Below are 12,173 nucleotides of genomic sequence, written 5' to 3'. Positions count from 1 at the left end.
TTGTTCGCTAGGAATGCATTGTACAACATTTGATGTAGACACATCCTTTTTTGCTACAAAAGCCTCCATGTTGCGCAAAACACATGCATTAACACTAAGGTGCCTATCAACAATCCTTAAAATTTAGAAACAGTGAAAAATCATAAACATCATTAGATTAGCCTTTCAATACATTAAATTTGAAACATATGTGATTTACACCATGTGATCGATCACGATAAGATTTACTACAGCAAGCATCACTTGGAGTGAGGTTCCAATCTATTTATCCCACACACAGGACTCAAGTGGATCCTTCGCTAACTCACATACAGCTAATCCAAGCAAATTCACATGGCTTCCTAGTAGGCCAGAGATTAGAGTTATTGTCACAATGGATGTATTCATTTGAATATCCCTATGAATACATCCCTCATTATGTGAAACCCCTCTCTTAGTCTCTTGTCTTTGTTCACAACCCATGGACAAATTCAAAGTTCTCTATAATTATACTCACCTCATAAATTGTAGTGAGCAAAGTCGAGGATGGATCTTTTAATGTACATAATGTTACAACAACCAATGAGTTGGGCTTTTAATTGGAATGAGGTTTTTTCCCCAAACAAAGAGGGTCGATCACAATAAGATTTACTACAGCAAGCATCACTTGCAGTGAGGTTCCAATCTGTTTATCCCACATGCAAGACTCAAGTGGATCCTTCACTAACTCACATACAGGTATTTCAAGCAAATTCACATGGCAAAGTAAATGATTGATCTATCTCTCAATAATGAAAGTCATAAATAAATAGTATTATCACTTAGCCCCTGGTGCATTGAATGCTATAAGATGGACCCCTATAGTCCAAGGGTGTGCACTACACAATATACTTCCCTAGTCCCTAGAAAAGCACTACTTAATAATCCATGAAGAATATAAGTATAGAAATTTGTAGTCCCTACATTAGAGTTCAAGAGATATGACTCCATCCTGATACCTACAGGGGTTGATAATATAACACATATCTTAAAATTAATATAGAAGATAATAAAATAAACATAAATTTAAATCTCCATACTGTTGATATCTTACACTCCATGTCTTAAAATGCATATCTCAATCTTAAAATGATTATTCTAACATAATGTACATCCTCATATTTTGAAGTGTGTAGACAGGTGTTCTCTATATAAATCCAACATTGAAAACTCCACTATTTCAAAAGCTGAGAGAGAGACACACATACAAACACAATGTTTCCCTATAGAACCAAATTATTACACAAACTCAAATCAAAATACAAAAACAATTGCATACTACATGAGACCCTAAGAGAGAGAGACAGAGACAGAGACAGAGACAGAGAGTATTGAATCTTCCACTCCATGTACTAAAATCAGTGAAGACAATGAAATAAACATAGATTTAAATCCCCATATTGTTGACATCTTGCACTCCATGTCTTAAAATGATTATTCCAACATAATATAGATCCTCGTATCTTAAAGTGTGTGGGTACAAAGTTTGCCTATAAAACCAAATTATTACACAAACTCAAATCAAAATGCGAAAACAATTGCATCCTACATGAGACCCTGAGAGAGAGAGAGAGAGTATTGAATCTTCCACTCCATGTACTAAAATCACTAAAGATAATAAAATAAACATAGATTTAAATCCCCATATTGTTGACATCTTGCACTACATGTCTTAAAATGATTATTCCAACTAATATAGATCCTCATATTTTAAAGTGTGTGGGCAGGTGTTCTCTATAAAACTCCAACATTGAAAACTCCATTATTTCAAAAGCCGAGACAGAGAAACACACACACACACATACAAACAAATTTTTACCTATAAAACCAAATTATTGCATAAACTCAAATGAAAATATGAAAACTTTGCATCCTACATGAGACTCAGGGAGAGAGAGAGAGAGAGAGAGAGAGAGAGAGAGAGAGAACTAAATCTTCCACTCCATGTACTAAAATCAATGTAGAAGATAATAAAATAAACATAAATTTAAATCCATATTGTTGATATCTTAAGATGTCTTAAAATGCATAAGTTAAAATGTTTATTCTAATCAATAGTACTCTCTCTCTCTCTCTCTCTCTCTCTCTCTCTCTCTCTCTCTCTCTCTCTCTCTCTCTCTCTCTCTCTCTCTCTCTCTCTCTCTCTCTCTCTCTCTCTCTCTCTCTCTCTCTCTCTCTCTCTCTCTCTCAACTAAAAACACCTAAAAAGTTAATTAATATATACAATTGTTATAAATATAAACAGATATTTATAACAATAACAATTACAAATATAAAATAATAAGAGCTCATCACAATGATAACTAATAACTAATAATTATTAATAAACCAAATAATCAACTAATAATTATTATTATATATCTATTACTATACTTAACAAAATAACTAATCAAAATCAATAATTAGCAATAACAATAACAATAATATAATAAGAATAAAATAATAATATTAACTATAACTAAATAACAAATACATATAATATAATAAAACTATTAAAAAACAACTAATAACCATCAACTAATAATTATCACTTAAATTAACTAATAACTATCAACTAATATATATCGCTTAAATTAACTATACCAACTAACTAAGTAACAACAACAATAATAACAACAAACATACAACTATAATAACAAAATAATTAATCAAAATAAAAAATTTAGCAATAATAATAACAATTAACATAGACATTATTAACATTAACATTAACAATTACAATTAATCAACAATAATTATTGATAATAACAACAACAATAATAATAATAATAATCAATATCAACTTAATAACTTACAATAACAATAACAAACACAATATAATAAGAATAAAATAATAATAGCTCATCACAATGATAACTAATAACTAACAATTATTAATAAAATAATTTATTTATTTATTATTATTATTACATATCTATAACTATACTTAACAAAATAACTAATCAAAATTAATAATTAGCAATATCAATAACAAAAATAATATAATAAGAATAAAATAATAATAACTATAACTAACTAACAAATACATACAATATAATAAAACTATACAAAAACAACTAATAACTTAACTAATAACCATCAACTAATATCTATCACTTAAATTAACTATCCTCTAGCTAACAACTAAGTAACAAATACAATATAACTACATAAAAACAATGAATAACTAGCAATAATAAAATTATTATTATTATTAAATTTATTAAATAGATTCAATAACAATTAAAAAACTACTCAATTAATAAAATCAATTAATTAATACAATATAAGATAAGATTTTAATTAATTAATTTTAACAAAAAAATTAACAAAACAACTAATCAAAATCAAAATCAATAATTAGCAATAATAGTAACAACTAACATTAATATTAACAATATAATTATTATACTTATAATTATATATAGTATTATAATTATGATTATAATATTAATATTAATAAAATAAAAAACTAGATAATGTAATATAATATAACAACATGATCATAACTATAGCAAAGAAATACATACAATATAATAACTATATTAAAAAAACTAATAACTTAACTAATAATAATAGTTATATCATATTTATACTCTTTCATATTTTGGCTCTTTCTTATTATAATATAAAGTATAGATCAATCTATAATATAATCTATATTGTATAATATATATTTATAACAACAATAACATCAACACTAATACTAACATTAACATTAATATCATATCATATTATAATATAATATTGTTATATTATATTTACATTTATATTTATAACTGTTATTAATAATATTAATAAAATAACTACAATAATAACAAATATAATATAATAATAATAATATAAAAACTATTAATTTAATTATTAATTATTAGTTAATTAACTTTACCATTAATACCATAACATTAAGATTAAGATTAGTATTTACACTATTATTATAAAATAACAACAATAGAAAATACAATATATAATAATAATAATCAGCATAAACCAATATATTATTATAATATAGTATAACAATAATAAAATAAAATAACAATATCAATACTAATATCAATATCATTAGTATTAGTAATAATAATATATTTTATTATAATACAATATAACAATAACAAAATTAAATAACATTATCAATATTAATATCAATATCATTAGTATTAGTATTAGTAATTAGTAATTATCATTAATATTAATATAAATAAAATAATATATAAACCACCATCAACTAAACTATTAATTAACATTAACATTACCATTAATAATAATCATAACATTAACATCAATCAATACTAACAGTAATATCCTAGTATAATATATTATTATTATTATTATTATTATATCTATCTATCTATCTATCTATATTCTATTCTATATATATTATTATTAACAACAATAATAAAATAAATATAATAATATAATATAATAGTAATAACAATGATAATAATAATCATATTTAAAATTTAAAAACCAATATAATATAATACATATAATATAATAATAACAATAACAATAATATAATCTAAAATAATATTAATTATTAATTAATTAACATTAACATTAATTAATACCACAACATTAAGATTAAGATTAATACCATAACATTAAGATTAAGATTAAGACTAAAATTAACATTAATACTATAACATTAACATTATTATCATAACAATAATAATAATATAATAACAATAACAATAATAAAAAATAATAATAACAATAAAAAACCAATATATAATAATAAGCAACCATTAATTTTATTATTATATATTATTATTATTATTATTATTATTATTATTATATCTGTCTATCTATATTATTTTCTATATATATTGTTATTATTAACAATAATAAAATAACTATAACAACAAAAAATATAATATAATATAATAATAACATTTAAAATCTAAAAATCGATATAAAATAATACATACAATATAACAATAATAATAATAATAATAATAATATATAATAATAAACAACCATTAATTATTAATTATTAATTAATTAACATTAACATTAATTAATACCATAACATTAAGATTAAGATTGATACCATAATATTAATAATAAAATAATAATAAACCAATATATTATTATAATACAATATAAATATAACAATAATAAAATAAAATAATGATGTCAATACCAATATCAATATCATTAGTATTAGTATTAGTATTAGTAATTAGTAATTAGTAATGATACATTAATAATAATAATAATAATATATAAACCTCTAAAGATTAAGATTAATACCATAACATTAAGATTAAGATTAAGACTAAAATTAACACTAATACCATAACATTAATAATAATAATAATAATAATAAACCAATATATTATTATAATATAATATAAATATAACAATAATAAAATAAAATAACAATGTCAATACTAATATCAATATCATTAGTATTAGTATTAGTACTAATATTAGTAATTAGTATTAGTAATGATACATTAATAATAATAATAATAATAATAATAAATAAACCACCATCAATTAAACTATTACTATTAATTAACATCAACATTAATGTTAATACTAACATTAATATTAAAACTAACATTAATATTAGCATTAATATCGACACTAATATTAATACTAACTTTAACTTCAAATATCAACACTAACATTAATACGAACACTAACATTAATACTAATGCTAATACTAACACTAACACTAACACTAACACTAACATGAATACTAACATTAATCCTAATACACACAGAGAGAGAGAGAGAGAGAGACGCCCGCTCTGCATCAGTGAGAGAGAGAGAGAGAGAGAGAGAGGTGCCCCCCTCCTCGACATGCCACAGCCCGCACAGGTGCCGGGAGAGAGAGAGACGCCACGCCACATTGCCGCAGAGGTGCCGGGAGAGAGAGATGCCACACCATGCCGCAGAGGTGTCGAGAGAGAGAGAGAGAGAGAGAGGTGCCCCCCTCGACACGCCACGGCCTATAGTGGTACCGGGAGAGAGAGAGAGAGAGAGAGCGAGCGAGTCTCGCCCCTCTTCGACATGCCACGGCCCGCGCCACTCCACGCCACATCGTTGCAGAGGTGCCAGGAGAGAGAGAGAGAGAGAGAGAGAGAGAGAGAGAGAGAGAGAGAGAGAGAGAGAGAGAGAGAGAGAGAGAGAGAGAGAGAGAGAGAGAGAGAGAGAGAGAGAGAGAGAGAGAGAGAGAGAGGGAGGGAGGGAGATGCACCTTCTCAAGCTGTAGCATGCCAAAACCTCCTGAACCTCCTCCAAGCAAAATGCACGAAGCCTCAACCTCCTCCAAGGGATGCATGAAGCTCTTTCTCCACCTGCATCTCAATCATATGGATCGTCTCAATCAAATATATTAAGAATTTAATCATCATGAGAGAGAGAGGACATGAGAACGTGGGGCATTAAAGCCACCTCAACCCCTCAACCATGCATGCATGCAATTTGAATTCAAATGGAGGTCTGGGAAATAAAATAGGCTTGGGAGAAAAATGGAGGTTCGGGAGATAACCGAACCTCCAGCCAAAATAAGAAAGAAAGATTAAAGGAGTTAGTGTCTCGTGGCCCTTGCTTCCTCTGCATGCATGCACTCAGCAAAGAGTCATTCACATTAGCGACGATCCTACTCCACCATGCTTCCCTTAATAGGCCGGCCCTAGAGACTTGGAGGGTGCAAAAGAGGACACCCTTTCATATTGCCATTGAACTACCAAAACGACGTGCTACGCAACCCATTTCAATCACTCGATGATATTTACAGCTATGTAAAGAATTTTGATAATACTTTGGTTGCGAGTAGGAGTAATCAGTCGACAGGTTTTCCATCGAGTTGCCTCTATCTTCAAGTCAATATATTTTTTTTTTCAATAAAAAATTTTTTATTGAAAAGATTCAATCATTTGAATCTCAATATAATTCAATCTCTTTTAATATTAACCTCAATATGAATTCAAATGTGAGTATTTGAATCTCATATTATATGACTATACCAATGTATTTCTATTCGAGAGCTACCTAACAAACTTCCATCATCGTGCACAATCTTGGGCCATAAGATTAAGACATTAGCTAGCAACCATCCCATCTTCTGATAACCTTATAGGTTTAGCTCGAAAGAAAAAGATAACATAGCTAGGAAACTTCAAGACTATTTAGCTAAGGGATTTATTGAGCCAAGTAAGTTCCCATAAGACACACATGTTCTTTTCACTAAAAAGAAGAATGATACAATGTATTTTTTGTGTCAATTACAAAGGTCTCAATAAGGTGACCATCAAGAATAAATATATATTACCTAGGATGGATGACCTTATAGATTGGCTTTGTGGACGCAATATTTCACTAAAATTGATCTAAGGTCCAATTACCATTAGATATAGATCGCTTTGGAGTGTCTTTAGGGTTTTTACTAATTAAGCATGTTTTGGGGCTTTCTTAAAGATGCTAATCAGCTGTAAAGCATGTTTTAGGTCAACACAAGGTACCTTCTCCTCCCTTGAAAAGGCAAGAGATAAGGCTGGTGTAGGTCATAGTGCTTGTTGGCTGGCAGCCCACAGCAGCCATGGTTTCCAAGAGACTTGGGGCTTCCTCCGGTTTCCCCTCCTTTAGAAGCCAGTGCACCAAAACAGTGAATGTGTGAGCGTCAGGAGTACATCTGAAAACTACATTTTGAACACTATGCACATTATTAATCTTTTGTCCTACCTTGTGGATTGACCAATGCTCTTGCAGCTTTCCAACAAATAATAAATGACTTATTTCATCCATATCTTAAAAATTTGATAGTCATTTTCCTTGATGATATCCTTGTTTATAGTAGATTGTTGGAAAATATTTACATATTGTCTTACATCTCTTAAGAAGAAAGCAATTATTAGCTAAACTATCTGAGTGTAAATTTTTTCACACATAGCTATTATATCTCAATCATGTCATATTGATTAACAACATTCGTATCGATCCTGAAAAGGTTCAAGCATTGCTTGATTGGCCTTAAGGACAATCAGACAAGTAAAATCTTTTTTGGATTTTACTAGGTTTTTTTGGAGGCTTTTAAAGGATTATACTCATATTGTTAAACCCTTTACACATTTGCTTAAGGGTATTTGAACTAAGAAGAAGTACTTTAGCCCTCCAGTTGTTTGGACTAGTAAGCTCGATCAATGTTTTCAAACATTGAAACGACTAATTACCACTATATGGATGTTGCTGATTATCTATCCAAATAATCATTTTGAGGTTTATATGGATGTAAGAGACTATGCTTTAGAACGACCGACCTATCGTATACGAGAGCCTTAAGCTCATCGATGTCCAAACATATTATATCACACAGGAGAATGAATTATTGGTTGTCATCCTTGCACTTAAAGTATGGCATCATTTTCTCTATGGCGGTTACTTTATTATTTGGGCAGACTGCCATTCATCTAAAATACCTTGACGGTCAATCCAATCTACATGATCGCAAGGCAAGATGAGCCAAGCTTATGCAAGATTTTGACATCAAAATTCATTACAGAAAGGGCACAACTAATATGGTTATTACTGATTTAGTCTAATTCATGAAATAATGCTTTATTCTTCTCTAAAATCTCAATTAGTTTCTATCTTTTTCTCAAATAACATTGCCAAAACAAACTTTCCTTGTGTAAGATGTGGTAACTAGTTCAACAGAAACCTAGTAGCTTGGAAAGCTTTGGCAGTCCAAGTGCTCGAAAGCTAGCTACTAAGAGAAAGATGGTGGAAATGCATTCCTTTTGTAATGGACTACCTTTTAAACAAGGCAAAGTGTGTGTGTCTAATAATCAAGATATCTACAAGAAAATTGCATCTGAGTGTCACCATGCGTTGAGCATTGGACACCCTGGCATACACTAGACTTTGGCCTTGGTCACTCACTACTTTTATTGGCTATATATTAAGACTATGTCTGAGTCTTATGTGCATAAGTACCCGCAATGTCAGTTTAATAAAGCTGAATGGCATAGACACACAACAATACTGCATTCTTTACAAATTTCCAATAGAAAGTAGGATAGCATTTCTATGGATTTTGTAGTAGGATTTTTCCATAGGATTCGATGTCATGACATGATTTGAGTTGTGGTTAACTGCTTGATAACAATCACATGATTTATTCGTATAAAGACAACAGTGAAAAGCCACAAGTTAATTGGTCACTTTGTCAAACATCTTTATAGACTTTATGATTTGCTCGATGAAATAGTCAATGGTCACGATCCTAAGTTCACCAGCGATTTCTAGTAAAAGATTTCCATAAACTGGAAACTCGATTCTTTGTGTTATCCTTGGAACATCCTAAAACTGATGGACGAACCGAAAGAGAAAATCAAACCACAGAGGATATGCTATGTGCATATGTCTCCCATAAGCAATCTAATTGGTAGTGTTTATCTTCCTCAGATTGAGTTTGCTTATAATAGTACTAAGCATTCAACTATTAGTTGTAGCCTATTTATCAAAACCACCAATCATTGCCATAGAGCTCGAGGAGTAAAAATGCAATCCATAGTCACCTTTCTACACAATATGCAAGAGATGTTAATGATTGCTAGGGAACGGCATATAGGTTGAAAGGCATGTATATTTACCTTAAAGTCCCAAAAGACGAATCAAGGACTATCAACAAGTATTATAAATTGTCTTCAAGCTATTGTGGTCCTTTCCAGATCAGCAAGAAGATAAACAGTGTCCTATGAGCTAGATTTACCTTCGAAAATCCGAGTTCACCCCTGTGATCCACATGAGTCATTTGAAAGAACGATTAGAACAAGGTGAATTGATTATTTTGATTGAGGAAGTCACACAGCTTGAGGATACTGCTCCTTATGTTCCACTAAAACCCAAATTAGTTCTTAGCCTTAGGACTAAACGATCTCATCATGCTATTTATGTCCAATATTGGTCAAGTGAAAAAATCACCCAAAGGTGGAGACCCTACTACATTTTTGGATGACCCTACATTCACAACTAAGACCAAGCGAGTATTGTTAAGTGCCAAAAATACACCTCCAAATCATGTGACAATGAAAGGTGAGAAGGATCGAAGCTTGCTTGAAAGAGCTATGGCGGGAGAGCAAGAGCAAGAAAGAGAGAGAGACCAAATGGAAACTCCAACAGTCACAATGTGTGACCGGGCCTTCCTTTATTCAAACTATTACCAAAAGAATAAAGAATAAAGTGACGGCGATGGACGCCCGTCACTTGGAGTGTGTGGTGGCGGGTACTGTCATTGTAATAATATACGGGCAGCTAGGCAGAGGTGCCTTTACTCGCAACAACCTCCCACTTAAAGGCAAATCTTCCCCAATGAGGAGTGAAAAGAAAAAGAAAAGACATTACAATATACATATGTATAACAGGATGAGGAAAAACGTCAACTCATCCAATGCCCATCAATCTCTTGAGGAAGGCAAAGCGCTCAGTAGTGAGGCTTTTTGTGAGCAGATATGCAGCATTTTCATTAGTGGAGATCTTGACAAGGTCAACAGACTTGTCCTCCATGACCCCACGTATAAAGTAATACCTCACCTCAATATGTTTCATCTTCGTATGGAAAACCGGATTCTTGGCTAGCTGAATAGCACTCATAGAATCCAAATGCAGTATAGATATAGAATCAATCCCAAGGTCATGAACCAAATGGCCCAACATCTGGCCTCCTTGCAAGCCTCAGTGGTGGCTGCAACCTACTCGGCCTCAGTGGTAGAGAAAGCCGTACACTTTTGAACCCTGGACATCCAAGAGACAGCACCTCCAATATAGGTGAATACATAGCCAGAAGTGGACTTCCTACTATCTGCATGTTCTGCATAATCGAAGTCTGTGTACTCCACAACTCTTGTATCTTGGCTGCCATAGCAAATACACATATCTAATGTGCCTTTCAGGTATCTCATGATACCCTTCACGGCATCCCAATGTTTTATGCCAAGTATAGCCATATAGCATGCCACAACACCAACTGCAAAGGAAATATCTGGTCAAGTGGCTATCATGGCATACATTGAACTGCCCACAACTGATGCATAAGGGATCTTGGCCATCTCGGCCCTCTGCTCATCTGTCTGCGGACAATCGGCCTATCAAACCTTCACATAAGAAGGTAATGGACAGCCAATAGGCTTCACGTCCTGCATGCAAAAAAGCTCAAGGACTTTATGAATGTACTCCTTTTGTGAGAGGTAGAGTAGTCCCTAATACCTATCGCGCTTAATGCCCATATCAAGAATGTCAGAGACATGTCCCAAATTCTTCATCTCAAAGCTCTGCTTTAGCTAAGATTTAAGAGCATTCAACTCATCATGAGCTTTCCCTACTATCACATAAAGTACCAAAATAAGCTCATGATACCACATGTGATAGTAGGGAAAGCTCATGATACCACATGTGATCACAAGACTACAACAACAGAAGCACTATCACATAAAGTACCAAAATAAGCTTTCCCTACTATGGATCACATGTTGTCTTAGTGTAAAGACATAGATCCATAGTGCTTCTGTTGCTGTAGTCTTGTGATTGCATAAAGGCATCAAACTTATAATACCACTCCCTAGGTGCCTACTTCAAGCCATAAAGACTTTTCTTCAGCTTGCACACTTGGTGCTCCCTGCCAGATTCTGCAAAGCCCTTAAGTTGCTCCTGTAAATCTCATCATGCAAATCCCCATGTAAGAATGCAGTCTTGACATCCATCTGATACATATCCAAGTCAAGCTGCGCAACTAAGGCCAAAACCAAGCATAGGGTGGTCATCTTGACCACAAGAGAAAAGACTTCATCAAAGTCAACTCCATGCTCCTGTTTAAAACCCTTAGCAACAAGTCTTGTCTTATAAGCCATTTGGGGTTTTCCAGGGGTACTTTTCAGCTTGTACACCCATTTGCATAGCAAATCCTTCTTGTTGTTAAGCAATGCAACCAAATCCCAAGTCATATTCTTATGTAAGGAGTCCATCTCAAACTGCATAGCCCTCTTCTAGGAGTGACTGTCACCCCTGCAACCAAATCCCAAGTCATATTCTTATGCAAGGAGTCCATCTCAAACTTCGTAGCCCTCTCCTAGGAGTAACTGTCACCCCTGCGCTAGCCTCATCATAGGTGAGAGACTCTCATGTATCTGTAACCAAGACATGATGCATCGAGGACTCAAATCAACCAA

Source organism: Lygodium microphyllum, chromosome 11, assembly GCF_053477565.2.
Source record: "Lygodium microphyllum isolate KBCC chromosome 11, Lygodium_microphyllum_v1.1.10, whole genome shotgun sequence".
Taxonomy (NCBI): domain Eukaryota; kingdom Viridiplantae; phylum Streptophyta; class Polypodiopsida; order Schizaeales; family Lygodiaceae; genus Lygodium; species Lygodium microphyllum.
The sequence above is the reverse complement of the archived record's forward strand: the minus strand, read 5'-3'. Positions refer to the sequence as shown.